The 19879-nt window shown below is 43.4% G+C and overlaps 1 long non-coding RNA gene and 1 pseudogene across 1 annotated transcript; one reads left to right on the plus strand and one right to left on the minus strand.

The window, feature by feature from the left end:
- The first annotated feature begins 7 nt into the window (after positions 1-7).
- On the plus strand, positions 8-1972 carry LOC140548787 (uncharacterized). The gene is made up of 2 exons (XR_011978935.1): positions 8-1043; positions 1136-1972. It is a non-coding gene; the product is annotated as an uncharacterized lncRNA (long non-coding RNA).
- Positions 1973-2777: 805 nt separating this feature from the next.
- On the minus strand, positions 2778-6813 carry LOC140548788 (homocysteine-responsive endoplasmic reticulum-resident ubiquitin-like domain member 2 protein; annotated as a pseudogene).
- Positions 6814-19879: the final 13066 nt, after the last annotated feature.

Raw genomic sequence — 19879 nt, forward strand, 5'->3', positions numbered from 1 at the left:
TAGAGAGAGAGGTAAATAAACAGAGAGAGAAAGAGAGAGGTAAATAAACAGAGAGAGAGAGAGAGAGAGAGAGGTAAATAAACAGAGAGAGAGAGAGAGAGAGAGAGAGAGAGGTAAATAAACAGAGAGAGAGAGAGAGAGAGGTAAATGAACAGAGCGAGAGAGAGAGAGAGAGACAGAGAGAGAGGGAGAGAGAGAGAGAGAGAGAGGTACATTAAGATTAAACAAATACTAATGAATAAATCAATAATAAGAAGAAACACTTTTTCTAATGAATAAAATTCAGGTGTTAAACAGACTCACCATCCAACACCGAGCACACACATTGTTCCAGGGCCAGAAAAGTAGCTCAGCCTTGGCCTAGTCTACTACTCACCCCAGAACAGTAACAGTCTGTGTCATCAGTCTGTGTCTTCTACACAGTGTCTTATAAATAGTGGTGAGGACGTTATTCGCTCACTTCACCTGTGTTTATGAAGGCGTTCCCTCAGTAACACTGACCCAGAGCACCTCAACTACATCCTGACCCAAAACTGCCACCGATTGACCATCAATACCCGGTGCCTGGACATTTTCCATGCCCTGGAGGCTTTCATACAACTCTCAGGAAGATCTGCTGAGTGTGTTTAGGAGAAGCTCCACAGTGTGTTCAGTTATCAGCTAAATATGAACACAGCTGCCACACCCTGAGAGAGGAGAGTCCCTCACCACTGTACATATATTAATCCCATTCCTTTATGAACTCTGTGTATATATCTATAATTCTATTATTCTATAATCTGTTATTCTGTTATTATTGATTATTATTCCTTATCTTTATTATTTTAATAGCAGTAATAGTAGTTTTCATTCTGTTACTCACAACAACTGTTATTTACAATTTATTCAATGAAGCCAATTAAACTGAACTGAGAGAGAGAGAGAGAGAGAGATACTGTCCTGATCTCTGTGTGTGTGTGTGTGTGTGTGTGTGTGTGTGTGTGTGTGTGTGTTTAGAGTGGAACATGGAGGGAAGATCAGAATCAAACCTGGACTAAAGAAATGTAAGTTCACACACACACACACACACACACACACACACACACACACTCTATCAGTGCAGTGCTCCTCCTCTAATGTCTCTTCTTGTGTTCAGACGGCTGTGATCTCACACTGGACCCAAACACAGCACACACACGTCTCTCTCTGAGTGAGGGAACAGAAAGGTGGTGTGTGTGAGAGAGGAGCTGCAGTCGTATCCTGATCATCCAGAGAGGTTTGATGGGTGGAAGCAGGTGATGAGTAGAGAGAGTCTGACTGGACGCTGTTACTGGAGGCTGAGTGGAGCGGGTGGAGAGCTGAAGTAGCTCTGACTTATAAAACCATCAGCAGGAAAGGATGGAGATCAGACTGCAGGTTTGGAGGGAATGAAGAGTCCTGGAGTCTGATCTGCTCTGATGAAGGTTTCTCTGTTCATCACAATAATAACATAACTGATCTCCCTCCTCCTCCCTCAGCTGTAGGAGAGTAGGAGTGTATGTGGACTGTCCGGCCGGCACTCTGTCCTTCTACAGCGTCTCCTCTGATACACACACACTCACACACTCACACACACTCACACACTTACACACACTCAACACCACATTCACTCAACCCCTCTATGCAGGGATTGGGTTTGGGATACTTCCTTTTATTGGCTTTTCTGTGAGTCTGTGTAGATAGAATAACCCCGTGTGTGTGTGTTTGTGTGTGTGTGTGTGTGTGTGTGTGTGTGTGTGTGTGTGTGTGTGTGTGTGAGATTGAGCGACTGCTTCTTCCTCATTGTCTAAAGGGTTCAGTTCTCTAAAGAACAGTGAGAAATCAGTCTGACATCAACAACAAAAAGGATCATTTTATAGATCTTATCAATATTGTTTGTTTATATTAAAGAAATGTACAGTTTGATGTAGAACCTGGATCATTTATGTTAATAAATATATTAAAAATAATGAAATCCTTTATTTTAGTGACTCAGTTTCTCCATTTTAGTGTTTTGCTGCTTCTTATTGTCGCTTTACCTTCAAATAAAACTTTGAATAATTTCTAAATATGCTTTTATCTTAATAAACAACTAATTTTGATCAGTGTGAGCTTATTTGGAACAGGAGGAGTTTAAAGTCTACAACATGTAGCCATTAAGCACAGCCTGACTTTCTGCTTTTAGAGATGTCATTCTTTATTTTAAAAGAGAAAATCATTATAATGAAGTGAAATATTTCTGTATGAGAGATTAATATTCCATTTTAACATCATTTCTGCTGCTGGAATCATTGTGCTGTGCTCTAAAAAATGTCTCAGTGTAGATTGTGGTGAGATTAATAGGTTCTCTAACCCTATATATTATTAGTAGTAGTAGTAGCAGTACTGCATCAAATAAAAGGAAAAGTAGAATTTAGGTCTTTTAACATTTATTTGATCACCTGTAAGACTTTTAAAGGGTCTGTGTGAACCCTGGATTAATCACTGCACCGCTTTAACAAAGCACTAGGAGGCGCTACACTTCCACCACACTGTGACTCCACAACTTCTGTTTATTCAGAAACACAGTGTATCTTCAGTGAGATGCTCATATTTATATCTGTGATCATTATTCCTCTTTATTTACACTCAGTGAAAATGGAGAAGCGGTCTTACTGAAGCAGTTACGTGGTTTGGGTTCGTCTTCTTCCATCATTCAGAACAAAAACAGAGACGAGTCTCAGTGTAACAGGAAGACAAATCCAGACGCAGAAGCTTTAACCGCGGCGTCCTGCGGAGTTTACTGTGAGTTCTGCAGGTGTTTGTCCCTTTATTCTGGTCTGCTGGGAGAGTGGAGCAGACAGACGTCCACAAAGCTGGATTCACTCAGTTAGCTGGATAATCTAAGCCCAGAGCGAGCACTGTCCAATAGAAACGTCCCTCTCCTGATGGACAGGCCGGACTTTCAGCTGGAGTTACGATTTCTATTCGTTTCTGTTCATTCGTGTGTTTGTTTATCTGGCCTGTTGGTTTAGTTGGTGGCGCGAGGCGGACCCTCGGGCACTAAAGAGGTGAAGAAAGTGCTGATGAATGACCATGTGGCCGTCAGAAAGCCCGGTCTGACCAGAGCTGCGTCCTCAGGGCCTTCCTCCCCACTCTCGCCATCATCATCCTCAATCCCTTCATCCATGATCCGCTCCTGCAGGAGAGAGAGATTAGGACTAGAATCAGTATTAAGAACAGTACTAAGTACATAAACACTGTATTAGGGCTACAAATAAACTACACTGTTCATCAGTCTACGAGTTCACTGTGAAGATCCTGAGGAGACCTCTGGGGTAGCAGTACAGTACAGTAGGGGGCGCTATACTGTACATGTGTTACCATTTCCTGCATGTCGTTGTTTCTCTCAGCTTCATCCTGCGGCCTTCTGCTGCTACTGGGTTCTGCAGCTCCGCTCTGAATGGGAACCAGCCAGCCTGGTGCCTAACACACACACACACACACACACACACACACACACACTCAATAAGAAGAACGAGCAGAAAGTAAAGGATGGTCTCTCAGCTGTACTGATCCGGGATGCTCTGACTGAACTCACAGGTAGACGAGCAGCATGGCGCCGATCACCATGACAAAGCGGCTGAAGGAGGAGTAGAAGTAGACGATGCTGAGCAGAATAGCAGCACGCGAGACTGTGTACAGCCAGTCCAGCCAATCACGGTTCAGCTCATCCTCGTTCAGCATAGCCCCACCCTGAGCGTTCATCTGCAGGTTCTGATTAGCTGGCTGCTCCTCTGGGACGGGATTGGGGGCAGGGTTTGGCCCCATAGGGGCTGCGGGTTCGTTGGGCGGTGCTGGAACCGGGGTGGGGTGTGGACTAGAAGGAGGAGGAGGCGGGGGCTCTGAGGGGGCCTGAGAAGCAGCCATCACAGCTTGACTGGAGAGGAAGTGAACAGGAAGGTTTAGAAATTAGACTCAGTTATTAGTGTGTGATAAAGACACACTTAAAGTCTTTCAGTGTCTTAAACTAATGTGTTACAGGATTATAGAATAACAAGAGTTTAATGAACTTAATAGAAGGATTGTCTCCATTTAGGTCAGTCTGTTTCCCAAACCCTCTGCACCACCCATCTCAAACCATGTCCCGCCTCTCTCTGGACAGTTCTGTCCTAGTTTAGGAACAACTGGCCCAGTAAATGACTTACTATTGCATATAGTACTGGCGGGCGTACATCTGCTGCCACCACAGCATCTGCATAGGTGTGTATACAGGGTGTGCTGGGAGTCCAGCAGAAGGAGCTGCCAGTGTGGAGAACGGCATTCCCTGAGGCCTAAGACACAAAAACCCACAAACAAACTTATGCACACACACACACACACACACACACACACACACACACACTACAAACACCACCTGTTTCAACACTGTTTTTAACATGCTTTCTGTCCAGGTTTAATGAGTTTATTTTTTTTAATAATTCTGTTAAGACATGGTTGATGTCTGATTTTCATTGGTTAATTTTCATATCATTTTTATTTATTATTACTTTTGTCAGATTCAAGTCATTTCTGTGACCATTGTGGGTTTTTCATTAACCGGTGGGGTACCAACAATTTTGTCCACGTGTGTCTGCTTAACAGGTAGGACAGATATTGTTAGCTATAACTAATTAACTAGTAACAGAAAGCTAACTAGACAGCTCTGATTCCTTTACCACTGCACTGCGTCTGTGGGGTCAGGAGTCAATCCACGAGCATGTGTAGGACCCCCTCGGTGCCGCAGCCCATCTGAACTTCCTGTGATGGAGGGGCCAGGAACATCCTGATAGGACACAGTAACTGAGGGGGAGGGGCCAAACGTCTCAGCATTCTGAGGAGAAACAGATGTATGCCACAAATTTTAATGCAATTAGTTTAAACATCTAATTCCTACACTAACCCATCCCTTATACAGATCTGCCACGACAGACTTGGTTCTCCTTTCTTTGATTCTTGCTATAAAGTTTAATAACGAAAACAAATGAAATAAAATATATTAAAAAAAAATTAAATAAATGTATTTTAACATCAACTTGTCATGACTCTGCCGAGGACTTCGGCTGTTCGGTACACCATTTCCCAGAATCCTCTGGGAGACACTATGAGTGATCATATGACTCCCACCAGCAACTCATGCTCTCAGTCACCTGAATTCTAATCTGTACCACCTGTTGTACCTTCATGCCACCATCTGAACTGTGTCCTCCTGACAAAAAGTTCATCCCATCATCCTGTAGAGATAGGCTAATCTGGTCTGCCTGTAGTTGACAGATTCTCGAAAGGCATTCCCACAACTACCCACAGCGTTTCAAACTGCAGCAGCCTTATTTCAACAAGGTGTGGAGAGCATTTATGGTTTTGAGAATCAGCTGGATTGGTTACTTTATGTGCCATGTCTCAGGTTTGTGGACGTGGAGCAGATGAACGCTAGTGTTTCAGGGAGCTCCCGTGTCTGTGTTACCTTCTGGCTCTCTCCTTTTAATTAGACTGTTATAGTCAGACCTGCCGGAGTCGTCAGACACACTCTGATACTGATCAACATTCTCTGATCTCTATAAAATCCTCTCAGAACTAACTCTGTCCCTTCACCTTCTCCCAGTAAACAGACTGACCTTTTAGAAGATTGACCGCTGGGGTTCTATCTACCTGCGTCAGACCAGCTGCCCACCCTCCTGCAACTGCTACCTGCCTAATGACCTTCTTAACTATCTGCCACTATTAATATTACCCCTATTAACTATCATTCCTCTCATTACTCTGACCATCACTGCTATAACTATATTAATTTATAATACACCATGATTATTATAGACATATTAAGATTATGTTGCACACCTGAGCAGTACAACAGTCTTGGTGGTTCGGTGACTTTTGTCAATAATTCATAAATAGTTCTGATCAGAGGAGGATGGGTCGGGTCCCCCTTGTGAGTCTTGGTTCCTGCCAGGTTTCTTCCTCCAGCTCTGAGGGAGTTTTTCCTGTACTGTGGTCTTTTGCTGCTCCCTGGAGGTCTCAGGTGTTAATGTTATCTTGTGTTGTTGATTTCTTGTCTTTTTACTAATTACTGATTCTGTAAAGCTGCTTTGTGAAAACACCAGTTATTAAAAGCTATACAAATACATTAGATTTGATTAGATTTTTTTATGGTACACCATGTCAACAGTGGTACCCAGCCTGGATATTAAACACAATCAGGTAACCTCATTAGAACAAGAAGAGCTCTGACCTGATATCAAATCCAGCACTGGTGTATAACCATGAAGCGCCATCTAGTGATCATTTTATGTCAGTAACAGTAAAAGCAGCACAGCACTACTTGTAGGTAGTCTCAGCCATCAGATGACTGGAGGTTGCTGCACACACAGTGTTTGTGTCTGATGTCGGATACATGTGTAGACCTATTATTCTGCTCTTATCAGATCCAGAGAAATCAGAATCTCGTGTGTTGATGATGGATTAGGTAGTTCCTGTTCCACCGTATTCAGAATTCTGATATTGACGTGTCAATCAGTATCAGTTCTCGTGACATCATAGCACAGGTAAATGTAGGTGGAAGTAAAGGTGTAGTGGACTCACGGTGGCACTGTGATCAGAGGTCACGGAGGGGCTGGTGAGGTCACTGCTGTCAGCAGACGGAGTGGAGGGGCTGCGTGGTGCACACACCAAGTGTACCATGTGATACTCCTCCTGCTGCGAGACCAAGACGACAAGGCAGTCAATGCTAACAGCTTTTCAACCAACAGTAAAAGTTCAGTCTCTACTCACTACACCAGAGGTCTTCAAATTAGAGCTTGTGGCATAGAGCTTACATTCAACCCTCAATCCAGCTTCTACACTCTGAGGCCAGTCCGGTTCATTCAGTGGACTACCAGAACCTGGATTCTAGTTCCAGAACTGAGGACCTCTGCCTTACAGAGTTAACTCTGTCCCATTCTGAGCCACTCTGTGAACTCTGGAGGCCCATCAGGATAACTATTTATTTTGGACGATATATTGTCCCAGAAATAACCGCGATAAATTATATTATTATTATTTTGAATTTTTTTAAAGTCAATTTAAAGTTCTAATTAGGGATGCACCAATCCCACTTTTTCAGTTCTAATACCGATACATATCTTAGCATATCGGTCAATACCCGACACCAATCTGATACCATGATCTGATGCAGAATTATTAAACCATATATCTCACCATGTGGGAGAAAGACTTATGGTATCAGAATTGACTTAAAAATGACTGTACTAACTTTGTAAAACAAAATATAACACTTTAACACAATGAACTAAATTGCTATTTATTTGTCACAAAATAATAATAATAAACAATTTTGAAGGACCTCGACACAGCATTTAAATTCAAAACAAAAATATTACAATTAAAATATTAAAATAAATCAAATCTATCAGCCAAAACTAAGTAGCTTGTAATTTGTCAAACACACAAACAGTAATCAATCTTATTTTAAATATTTAGTGTAAACATTAATTCAAAATAAAATCTAGCAGCTGAACCTGAGCATAAATAAGTAACTTGGCCAAACATACCAGCAGTAATCAAACATTGCAAACATGTAAACATCTGGTGCAGTCTACACCAAGAAATTACAGTGAAAGGATCGGCCCAGTGGATCGGCCCAATTATACGATACCTGATCCAGCTAATTTTGTTAATTTCAGGACCAATATCCGATCTGAATATCGAATCGGTGAATCCCTAGTTTTAATTATTAAAAATATTCGAATATTAGAATTTAAATATAAAGAACTTAATAAAACTAAAAACTAAATTAAAAATAAATTAAATAAATAAAGCCACTGTTTTTATACAGAGTCGACACACTGGCTCCTTTACGTTAATGGGCTCTCTTTGTTAGGTACACACGATGGACAACATCGAGCACAGCACAAATCTAATCCGTCATTATGCTAAGAGTCGGATCACATCATGTCTGTTTGCACAATGATAATGCTTAATTTAACCTCCTACTGCTCTCCTACGGTAATAATCCATATGGGTTCTCACTGGTCAGTTAGGTCCATTTTTATCACTGACTGTAGAAAACATGGAGCCAAGAGGCCAGGACTGTCCGCCACGTTGTCAAATCTGCAACCAGTGCCTGCTCAATAGAGACCAGAGGCGGAGCCAGACTCACCTACTCATTAAGTAGCCCCGCCCCCTTCTCCCAGACCGTCTTCACTGAGCTTCCTGTGCAGAAGCAGAGCGGATTTCCCCCTGGACTCCCAGTCTGTCCGGTAAGTGGAACAGTGCTCCAGCAGTAAAAGTGCAGCTCATGTAAGTTCCTCTACAGCTCAGCTCCTCCATGTACTGAACAGAGAGAGGACGCCATGCAGGTCCTGCTGCAGACGAGCGCTCTCTTCCAGCCAAGGCTGTCTGTCAATCACCACATTTCTAAGTGGAGGACCAGTAGGACATTCAGGAAGGTCGTCGCTTATTACTATACTGCAAAATCAGTAGACGCAGAGTTATAGATGCAGTGGAACTGAATTCTCAACCTCTAGGGGGCGCACTAGTCATGGAACCAGACCAGAAACACCATGGAACCAGGTGAAGTGAAGTATGTCTCACACTTCAAAGGGGAATTTTGATTTAAAAAAAATCTAAATATTACAAATTAATATTGTTTTAATATTATTTTTTTGAATATTAATAAGTAATACACAGTAAGTTTGGTGTAAAACTGGGTCTAGAGAGTCAGAACGGTCTTCTGAGTTTTATATGGAATGATGATAATGATGATGATGATGATGATGATGGTAAAATAGTGAAGAATAGAGAATCTCAGCTAATGCAGTTCTCTTTAGGGACTACTTTCTGTAGCTGCACTACACCCTGCAGCATGTATCCCTCCACCATTTTAATGATCTGATTTTAAAAGCAGGTTCTAGAGCCGAACTCTTCTCAGAACTCTGGTAGAACAGTGTCTCCTTCTCCATCTCTCCTTTTCCTTCTCCATCTCTCCTTCTCCTTCTCCATCTCTTCTTTTCCTTCTCCATCTTCTTTTTCATTCTCCACCCCCCCCTCCTCCATCTTCCTCCTCCAGCTCTCTGGTCATACTGGTTTAGTAGTAGTTTGAGCAGGTCATGTGGGTCAGGCTCAGACTGGTCAAACTGGTGGTTCTGGTGGTCAAGCTGGTGGACTAGCATGATTTGCTGGTCAACATTCTTGGCCGCACCAGTAGATTATTTTGTCAGTTCAGTTCAGACTGGTCAACCAGCAGAGTCATTACTGGCTGCTAATTGGCTAATATTGTAGTACTGTAGTATCCTCCTCTTCCTTCTCCATCTCTCCTCTTCATTCTCCATCTTTCCTCTTCCTTCTCCATCTCTCCTCTTCATTCTCCATCTCTCCTCTTACTTCTCCATCTCTGCTCTTCCTTCTCCATCTCTCCTATTCATTCTCCATCTCTCCTCTTCCTTCTCCATCTCTCCTATTCATTCTCCATCTCTCCTCTTCCTTCTCCATCTCTCCTATTCATTCTCCATCTCTCCTCTTCCTTCTCCATCTCTCCTCTTCATTCTCCATCTCTCCTCTTCCTTCTCCATCTCGTCTCTTACTTCTCCATCTTTCCTCTTCATTATCCATCTCTCCTCTTCCTTCTCCATCTTCTTTCTTCATTCTCCATCTTTCCTCTTCATTCTCCATCTCTCCTATTCATTCTCCATCTCTCCTCTTCCTTCTCCATCTCTCCTATTCATTCTCCATCTCTCCTCTTCCTTCTCCATCTCTCCTCTTCATTCTCCATCTCTCCTCTTCCTTCTCCATCTCTCCTCTTCATTCTCCATCTCTCCTCTTCCTTCTCCATCTCGTCTCTTACTTCTCCATCTTTCCTCTTCATTATCCATCTCTCCTCTTCCTTCTCCATCTTCTTTCTTCATTCTCCATCTTTCCTCTTCATTCTCCATCTCTCCTATTCATTCTCCATCTCTCCTCTTCCTTCTCCATCTCTCCTATTCATTCTCCATCTCTCCTCTTCATTCTCCATCTCTCCTCTTCCTTCTCCATCTCGTCTCTTACTTCTCCATCTTTCCTCTTCATTATCCATCTCTCCTCTTCCTTCTCCATCTTCTTTCTTCATTCTCCATCTTTCCTCTTCATTCTCCATCTCTTCTCTTCATTCTCCATCTTTCCTCTTCATTCTCCATCTCTTCTCTTCATTCTCCATCTTTCCTCTTCCTTCTCCATCTCTCCTATTCCTTCTACATCTCTCCTCTTCGTTCTCCATATCTTTTCTTCATTCTCCATCTTTCCTCTTCATTCTCCATCTCTTTTCTTCATTCTCCATCTCTCCTCTTCCTTCTCCATCTTTCCTCTTCATTCTCCATCTCTCCTCTTTATTCTACATCTCTCCTCTCTTCTACATCTCTCCTCTTCATTCTCCATCTCTTTTCTTCATTCTCCATCTTTCCTCTTTATTCTCCATCTTTCCTCTTCACTGAAAAAACAAACTTGTAAGATTTACTTGATAAAATTCTCGTAACAATTTGCACTAACATTCTTTAAGTAAATCTTACTGCTGTAATATTAAAGTATATTTTACTTGTAAAAATCAAGTAAAATGTACATACCACTAAACTTTACATCTTTAAATATATTAAGTAAAGGTTACTTAATTATATTGAAGGTAAAAGTTATATGTACTTAAATTAATTATGTACAGTCCATTTAGTTTTTCTTCCTAGACCAAAATATAATTACATCAAAACATTAAGTAAATGTGTCATGAAATATATACATAAATTGTATGTTTTTTTCTGTTCTACATTTCCAATTACTTGGTTTTACAAATTTCTATTACTCACTATTTTTACATAAATGTTGCAATGATTTTTTTATTACACTTTACCAAATGTCGTCTAAATATACTTTTACCCTGAAAAAAAAAAACCCATGAACATGAAACATTTCAACAGTTTATTCGTCAACATTCTAAAAACATCTAAAAATGTTCACATGACATACAAATTATTTCAAAGTGCATTTACTAAAACCTGAAACAACCTCATAGGACCAACATTTAAAGCAACTGCAGAATAAAAAAAAAATAATAATTAAATTATTATAAACTTAAAATTATATTATATAAGAGAAATGAAGAAAAATAAAATCTTGTTCAATTATGCAACAGCAACATGACAATAATAATAATAATAAAAAAAACGTTACCCAATTTAGAATGGCAATTTTACTGTATTGAAAAATGCAAGTAAAACTGTCTGCTGTTCCAATGCATTATTATTAGTATAGACACAAAATATATATGAAAAATATATACAAAAAAAAGTCACAACATAACACCAACAGAAGATAAGGGCTTTAACCTGACAGAGATAGAAAATACTGACATTCTAGCAGCGTTTTTGCAATTATCAACATTAACAATGCTCATCTAAATCAGCACCACTCCCAACACTATGTTCTTGCACAAGGATTATACAGTATATAATGCTGTAGACTACTTTAACTTAAATTGGGTCGAAACATTTGTTGGCTTGTCAGTAAATATCATCTTGGATATTTAACAAATCTTCTACACCCAACAAATTTGGTGCCATTCATTTATAAAACTTAAATGGAACTGGCATTTGAAACTGCAATTACAACGTTCAAACTCACACTCTGAACTAGTGTACTAATGCATTAAAACATTTATGATTTACATTTTTTCCAATGTTTTTATACTTCAGTGTTTGAGAAGAGAAACAGATTTGTTTTTACAGTTGTGGAGATAGAAACCTGTGTGTTGTCATGTATATAACAATAGCAATGTTAATATCCACAATGACCAGGTACTCTACATGGCTTTCAACAAGTTTTAAGTAAAAGTTTGAAGAAAAGAAAAAAAAAAACACCCCAGATGTAATAGTTCCATCTGGAATTAAATGTATTGATGAAATATTTTAGAAGAAAACACTTGGTCACCTATGACAATAGCAATGCCTCATAAACCAGCATTTCACAGCAATCAACCTTGAGAGACCTTTGTCTTGTTCCCATCTCCACCACTCTTGATGCCTCAGTGGAGTTCACCTTCAATAGTTCTCAATAAAGACTAAACTGTTACCCATTAAACTGTAATAAATGTTAGTAAAAGGAAAAACATGGGGTACCTCTGAAGAGTTCTGCCCTACTATTTGGAAAGAGCGGAGAGGCATGACTTGACAAGCAAACTCTGGGAGATGGGCAATGTCCCACAACTTGGAACTTGGACACATGAATGCAAACAGACAGCCCAAAAATATCGATAAACATTTCAAAGGTTTAATGTCTGTGTCTGGACAGTGGATGTTCCATGTAGAGACAAACGGCTGTTCATGAAGGGAAGGTCCAGAGTAGCGATCAGCCTTGACAAGTTGTTGTTAGTCATTTGTAGGATGCAAAACAGTCAAATGGAGTGTGACAGCAGTAAGATGTAAAGTGCATGCCACTGCAGTAGTATCTAAGATAGCAGCTTAGACTTTAATGCTTGTACCTTTGGGGACAGTTTGATCGCATCCAGTTCGAGGAAAAGCTTCTGGAAGACCTCAAAAGTGTATCGTAGCGTTGGAGGGTATGCCAGATTGAGAGCATAAATCAGTCCCATGAGCAGCGCGCAAGCTTTAGCAGTGTTGCGACATCCCGGCAAAATCTCTGTGCCATCAAGATGGATGGAAACGTCCACTGGATCCTCGCCATCAGCACCACGGGTGACCAAGATCTTGAAGATGTGTTCAGTGACATCACTGTGATTGTCCTCCTGCACAGAATTTACAATAACACAAAAATGTATTGAAAAACAAGTAGAATTGTTCAAATGTAACTAATTTGATAAATACAAACAAATTATGTGACACTTGATTGAACCATTCTAAGTTACAGAAACATGGGAGCACAATCAGCTCGTTCTAAGCTAACAAAAATAGAACAGTTTTTATTTACAATACTATGTATTATACACTGAATAAAACATTATTAAAATCATCATCATCATCATCATCATCATCTCTCTCTCAAACCTGTCAGGGGAGCTGGTGCCTATCCCAGCATTCAGGGCAAAAGGCAGAATATGCCCTGGACAGACATTATGATCATTGGATACTATTTATTATACACAATTTAATTAACAAAAGGTTTAAAGGTTGGCCATTTTCATAACCCCCAAAAGGGGGACATCTCACCGCCAAAGTGTATGTAAGGGGGTGTCTCTGTTAAACCAATTAAATCAAAACATTTTCTGTTGACACGTGATCCAATGACACGCATATGATGAGTCTGCAATGGCATAAATGCTGAGTCACTGTGATAAACGCTTCTCAGGAGCCAGCGCAGCTTTTATCCAGCTCGGTCCAAAACGCGTAACGTTACCAATAGGCGTCCATCCAGGTGTTACGCTGCTGAAAAAACGGTGTGTGACCACCCTAAATAAACCTCTAAGTTACAAAAAGACTCATTTTGGTTCCCTGTTTGCATAATAAAGTGAAGGCAGCTCTTCCTGGCTGCTCTGACCTTCCCTCCACACCAAGAGCGGGTCGGCATCAGCACTGAGGCTCACAGCACAGCAATTAGCAAACGTGCTCTGATGTACCAAAATAATATGGTCATTCAACAATGAGCTCAAAATAATCTACACCTGCTGAACAGCGGAATTACTCATGTTAACCTGAGGAAATGAGCCTAACTATGATGAACTGGCACATGGCTGAACTTTAGCTAGCTGCGTTAGCTATGGTGTTAGCAAACACTTTCTCTCTCTTGACTCTAGTTTTGACTTTGCTTCGCCTAATTCCCCACTCAGACTACTGAATGCCACACAGACTCATTTTCTATCTCTAGATAAGATAAGCAAGAGCTTCCCTCCCTCCAGACTCGGCCATAACTTGCAGCAGCGGCTCCTCCGGGGCATCAGGTCTGAACACAGCGCCAATCAAGGCTCGTTCAGCGCGCATGCGCGTAGTTAACGCAGCGCACTGTTTTGTGTTAAATTTTACTCAGTATTTTTAGGTTTATGTACTGTGACAAAAACACATATAAATACAACTGAGGTCTTTCAATAACATTTATTCACACCACACACTTAATTTATTACATGAACAAATTGTGTATATGTTTACATTCTTACTTAAAAAATAATAGTTATCACATCATTTTAATATTACAGTGTAGATTGTATGAGCATTCATTAAATATATTTTACTACACCAAAAAGTTTGTTTTTTCAGTGTTCCTTCTCCATCTTATCTATTCCTTCTCCATCTCTTCTCTTCCTTCTCCATCTCGTCTCTTCCTTCTCCATCTTATCTATTCCTTCTCCATCTCTTTTCTTCCTTCTCCATCTCGTCTCTTCATTATCCATCTTATCTATTCCTTCTCCATCTCTTCTCTTCCTTCTCCATCTTATCTATTCCTTCTCCATCTCTCCTCTTCCTTCTCCATCTCTCCTCTTCATTATCCATCTTATCTATTCCTTCTCCATCTCTTCTCTTCCTTCTCCATCTTATCTATTCCTTCTCCATCTCTCCTCTTCCTTCTCCATCTCATCTCTTACTTCTCCATCTTTCCTCTTCATTCTCCATCTCTCCTCTTCCTTCTCCATCTCGTCTCTTACTTCTCCATCTTTCCTCTTCATTCTCCATCTCTCCTCTTCCTTCTCCATCTCTTTTCTTCATTCTCCATCTCTCCTCTTCCTTCTCCATCTTATCTATTCCTTCTCCATCTCTCCTCTTCCTTCTCCATCTCTTCTCCATCTCTCCTCTTCGTTCTCCATCTCTTTTCTTCATTCTCCATCTTTCCTCTTCCTTCTCCATCTCGTCTCTTACTTCTCCATCTTTTCTCTTCATTATCCATCTCTCCTCTTCTTTCTCCATCTCTTTTTTTCATTCTCCATCTCTCCTCTTCCTTCTCCATCTTTCCTCTTCATTATCCATCTTATCTATTCCTTCTCCATCTCTTTTCTTCCTTCTCCATCTCTTTTCTTCATTCTCCATCTCTCCTCTTCCTTCTCCATCTCGTCTCTTACTTCTCCATCTTTCCTCTTCATTATCCATCTCTCCTCTTCCTTCTCCATCTCTCCTTTTCCTTCTCCATCTTTCCTCTTCATTATCCATCTCTCCTCTTCCTTCTCCATCTTATCTATTCCTTCTGCATCTCTCCTCTTCCTTCTCCATCTCTCCTCTTCGTTCTCCATCTCTTTTCTTCATTCTCCATCTTTCCTCTTCCTTCTCCATCTCGTCTCTTACTTCTCCATCTTTTCTCTTCATTATCCATCTCTCCTCTTCTTTCTCCATCTCTTTTTTTCATTCTCCATCTCTCCTCTTCCTTCTCCATCTTTCCTCTTCATTATCCATCTTATCTATTCCTTCTCCATCTCTTTTCTTCCTTCTCCATCTCTTTTCTTCATTCTCCATCTCTCCTCTTCCTTCTCCATCTCGTCTCTTACTTCTCCATCTTTCCTCTTCATTATCCATCTCTCCTCTTCCTTCTCCATCTCTCCTTTTCCTTCTCCATCTTTCCTCTTCATTATCCATCTCTCCTCTTCCTTCTCCATCTCTCCTTTTCCTTCTCCATCTCTCCTCTTCCTTCTACATCTCTTTTCTTCATTCTCCATCTTTCCTCTTCCTTCTCCATCTCTCCTCTTCCTCCTCCATCTCTTTTCTTCATTCATTTCTGCAGCTTTAGCTTTTCACACCCATCCGGACCCTCGTAAACCATAAACGGACCCTGGTTCTGAGTGTGAAGAGCCAGGTGGTCTTTACTTTACCAAAGCTAGTGCTGTGCTGGCTCTCGTTCCCCCTGCAGTTCACCGACCCACACTCTTCCTCCTCATGCATCTCCACCTCAAGCTTCTCCACCTCCTGCATCTCCACCTCAAGCTTCTCTTCCTCCTCAAGATCCTCCACCTCAAGATCTTCCACCTCAAGATCCTCCACCTCAAGATCTTCCACCTCAAACGTCTCCACCTCCTGCATCTCCACCTCCTGCTTCTCTTCCTCCTCAAGCTTCTCCACCCCCCTCCTCTTCTCTCTAATGCTTCTGATGTCCTTCTTGTGCTGGATCTTGAGCTCTTTCAGCTCTTTCTTCAGTTTTTCTCCTTTTCTTTGAAGAGAGCTTTCATTGACTGATCTTCTGCTTTCTGTAGAGCTCTCTCCTTTTTCCTTTGAAGCTCCAACCTCTTCTTCTCCTCCTTCTTCAGGAGGGCCTGCCTCTTCTTCTCCTCTTTCTTCAGGAGGGCCTGCCTCTTCTTCTCCTCTTTCTTCAGGAGGGCCTGCCTCTTCTTCTCCTCCTTCTTCAGGAGGGCCTGCCTCCTCTTCTCCTCTTTCTTCAGGAGGGCCTGCCTCTTCTTCTCCTCTTTTTTCAGGAGGGCCTGCCTCTTCTTCTCCTCCTTCTTCAGGAGGGCCTGCCTCTTCTTCTCCTCTTTCTTCAGGAGAGCCTGCCTCTTCTTCTCCTCCTTCTTCAGGAGGGCCTGCCTCTTCTTCTCCTCTTTCTTCAGGAGGGCCTGCCTCTTCTTCTCCTCCTTCTTCAGGAGGGCCTGCCTCTTCTTCTCCTCTTTCTTCAGGAGGGCCTGCCTCTTCTTCTCCTCTTTCTTCAGGAGGGCCTGCCTCCTCTTCTCCTCTTTCTTCAGGAGGGCCTGCCTCTTCTTCTCCTCTTTCTTCAGGAGGGCCTGCCTCCTCTTCTCCTCTTTCTTCAGGAGGGCCTGCCTCTTCTTCTCCTCTTTTTTCAGGAGGGCCTGCCTCTTCTTCTCCTCCTTCTTCAGGAGGGCCTGCCTCTTCTTCTCCTCTTTCTTCAGGAGAGCCTGCCTCTTCTTCTCCTCCTTCTTCAGGAGGGCCTGCCTCTTCTTCTCCTCTTTCTTCAGGAGGGCCTGCCTCTTCTTCTCCTCCTTCTTCAGGAGGGCCTGCCTCTTCTTCTCCTCTTTCTTCAGGAGGGCCTGCCTCTTCTTCTCCTCCTTCTTCAGGAGGGCCTGCCTCTTCTTCTCCTCCTTCTTCAGGAGGGCCTGCCTCTTCTTCTCCTCTTTCTTCAGGAGAGCCTGCCTCTTCTTCTCCTCTTTCTTCAGGAGGGCCTGCCTCTTCTTCTCCTCTTTCTTCAGGAGGGCCTGCCTCTTCTTCTCCTCCTTCTTCAGGAGGGCCTGCCTCTTCTTCTCCTCTTTCTTCAGGAGGGCCTGCCTCTATTTCTCCTCTTTCTTCAAGGATTCAAGGATTCAAGGATTCAAGGAGACTTTATTGTCATTCGCATCACATGTGGTACATGGGGTGGAACGAAATTGTGGTACCCAAGGACCCAGTTTTACCCAGACAGCAGTACTTAAATAAATAAAATATACATAAATATATAAAAATATATGTAAAAATGAAAATAAAATACAGAGAGAACATCAGTAAATGGAGAAGGTAGCAGCAGAGTTTAAAGTTTAAAGTGACTAGTGTCGTCAAAGTGTCGTTGCAGTGGTTCCACTAAGTGGCGTTTAAAAGTCTTACAGCTTCCGGAATGAAGCTGTTCCTCAGTCTGTTTGTTCTACACTTAATGCTCCGCAGCCTCCTGCCTGAGGGGAGCGGGACAAACAGTGAGTGTGCTGGGTGAGTGGGGTCCTTCATGATGCAGGTAGCCCTCTTCCTGCATCTGGAGGTGTATATGTCCGTGGTGGTGGGGAGGCTGACTCCGACAGACCTCTGTGCAGCCTTCACCGCCCTCTGCAGAGCTTTCCTGTCTGCAGCAGAGCAGCTTCCGTGCCACACGTTGATGCTGGAGCATAGGACGCTCTCCACCACACATCTGTAGAAGGAGGTGAGGACCGAGCTCCCGAGCCCAGCTCGCCTCAACCGCCTGAGGAAGTAGAGCCGCTGATGTGCCTTCCTGACCAGGCTGGAAGTGTTGTTGCTCCAGGTGAGGTTGTTGCTCAGGTGAACACCCAAGTACCTGTAGCTGGAGACCACTTCCACCGCAGACCCTCCGACATGCAGGGGGAGGTGGGCATGTCTGCCCCTTCTGAAGTCCACAATCATCTCCTTCGTCTTCTTTATGTTGATGCAGAGGTTGTTCTTTCTGCACCAACCCTCCAGGTGTTCTACCTCCTGCCTGTAGCCACACTCATCACTGTTTGTGATGCATCCGACCACTGCCGTGTCATCTGCAAACTTCACAATATGACAGCCTGGGTGGATGGGTGAGCAGTCATATGTGAGCAGCGTGAACAAGAGGGGGCTCAACACACAGCCCTGAGGGGAGCCAGTGCTGAGGATTGTGGTGGAGGAGGAGAGGTTGTGGATCCTCACAGACTGCGGCCTGTTGGTCAGGAAGTCCAGGACCCAGTTGCAGAGAGAAGAGCGCAGACCAAGTAAGGAGAGCTTATCTGTCAGGGTCTGGGGTATCATGGTGTTGAAGGCGGAAGTGAAGTCCACAAAGAGCATACGGACATAAGAGTCCTTCTGCTCCAGGTGGGTGAGGGCAGTGTGGACCACAGAGGAAATGGCATCATCTGTGGATCGGTTCCTCCTGTAGGCATACTGGTGTGGGTCCACAGTGACGTCGATGGTGGCTTTGATGTGGGTCATAACCAGTCTTTCAAAGCATTTAGTGACTATCGGCGTGAGAGCTATCGGCCGGTAGTCATTCAGACCTGTCACTGTGGAGCTCTTGGGGACCGGGATGATGGTGGCGGTCTTCAGGCAGGTGGGAACAGCTGCCTGGGTGAGGGAGACATTGAAAATGTCTGCCAGTACCTCGGAGATCTGATCAGCGCACTCCCGTAGTACTCGTCCGGGGATGTTATCCGGACCAGCACTTTTCCGGGGGTTGATCCTCCTGAGGGTCCTCCTTACCTCTGCTGGTGTCACACTGAGGGGTACTTCTCCAGGTGTAGGGGTGAGTCTTATGCTGGGCGGGGTGTCAGGGTCCTCAAAGCGGGCATAGAATTTGTTGAGAGCCTCGGGCAGGGAGGGATCTTTGGAACATTGTGCATCTCTGGTTTTATAGTCTGTGATGCACTTAATTCCCCTCCACATGCTCCTAGGATCCTGGGAGGAGAAGTGTCCCTGGACTTTCAGAGCATATGCAGCTTTGGCCCTCTTAACACCTGCGGTCAGCTCTCTTCTAGCCCTCCTGAGTTCCTGTGAGTCGCCAGACCTGAAGGCAGCATCCCTGGCTTTCAGTAGAGAACGCACCTCTCTATTCAGCCAGGGTTTCTGGTTCGGGTAGCAGGTCACTGTCTTTGTGGTGGTGACATCCTCCACACACTTGCTGATGTACCCGAGGACAGCAGATGTGTAATCCTCCAGATCCAGCTCCCCCTCACTCTCAGCAGCCTCCCTAAAGACATGCCAGTCTGTGCAGCCGAAACAGTCCTGCAGCACAGCGTCTGCGTCACTGGGCCACACAGTAATGGTCTTCTGTGTGGGTCTGGAGCGTCGCAGCGGGGGGTGGTATGCAGGGACCAGCATAATGGAGATGTGGTCGGAGAGCCCGAGGTGGGGGTGGGGGACGGCTCTGTACGCGTCTCTGATGTTGGTATAAACACGGTCGAGTGTGTTGTTCCCCCGTGTTGGAATGTCTATGTGCTGGTAAAACCTCGGCAAGATGTTCGTCAGGTTCACGTGGTTAAAATCCCCCGCCACCACGTAAAACGCCTCCGGATGCTTGTTCTGAAGCGAGCTGATGTTGTCATGTAGCTCCTTCAGTGCGTTGTTAGCATTAGCATCCGGTGCTATGTAAACGGCAATGACGAACACAGCTGTAAACTCCCGAGGCAGATAGTGTGGCCGACACTTCACGGTCAGCTGTTCTGTTGCCTCGGAGCAGAGGGCGTTTACCACCACACAGTTTGTGCACCAACCTTTGTTTATGTAGACGCATAAGCCGCCCCCTCGTGCTTTTCCGG

This window comes from Salminus brasiliensis, unplaced genomic scaffold (assembly GCF_030463535.1).
Source record: "Salminus brasiliensis unplaced genomic scaffold, fSalBra1.hap2 scaffold_106, whole genome shotgun sequence".
Classification (NCBI taxonomy): Eukaryota; Metazoa; Chordata; class Actinopteri; order Characiformes; family Bryconidae; genus Salminus; species Salminus brasiliensis.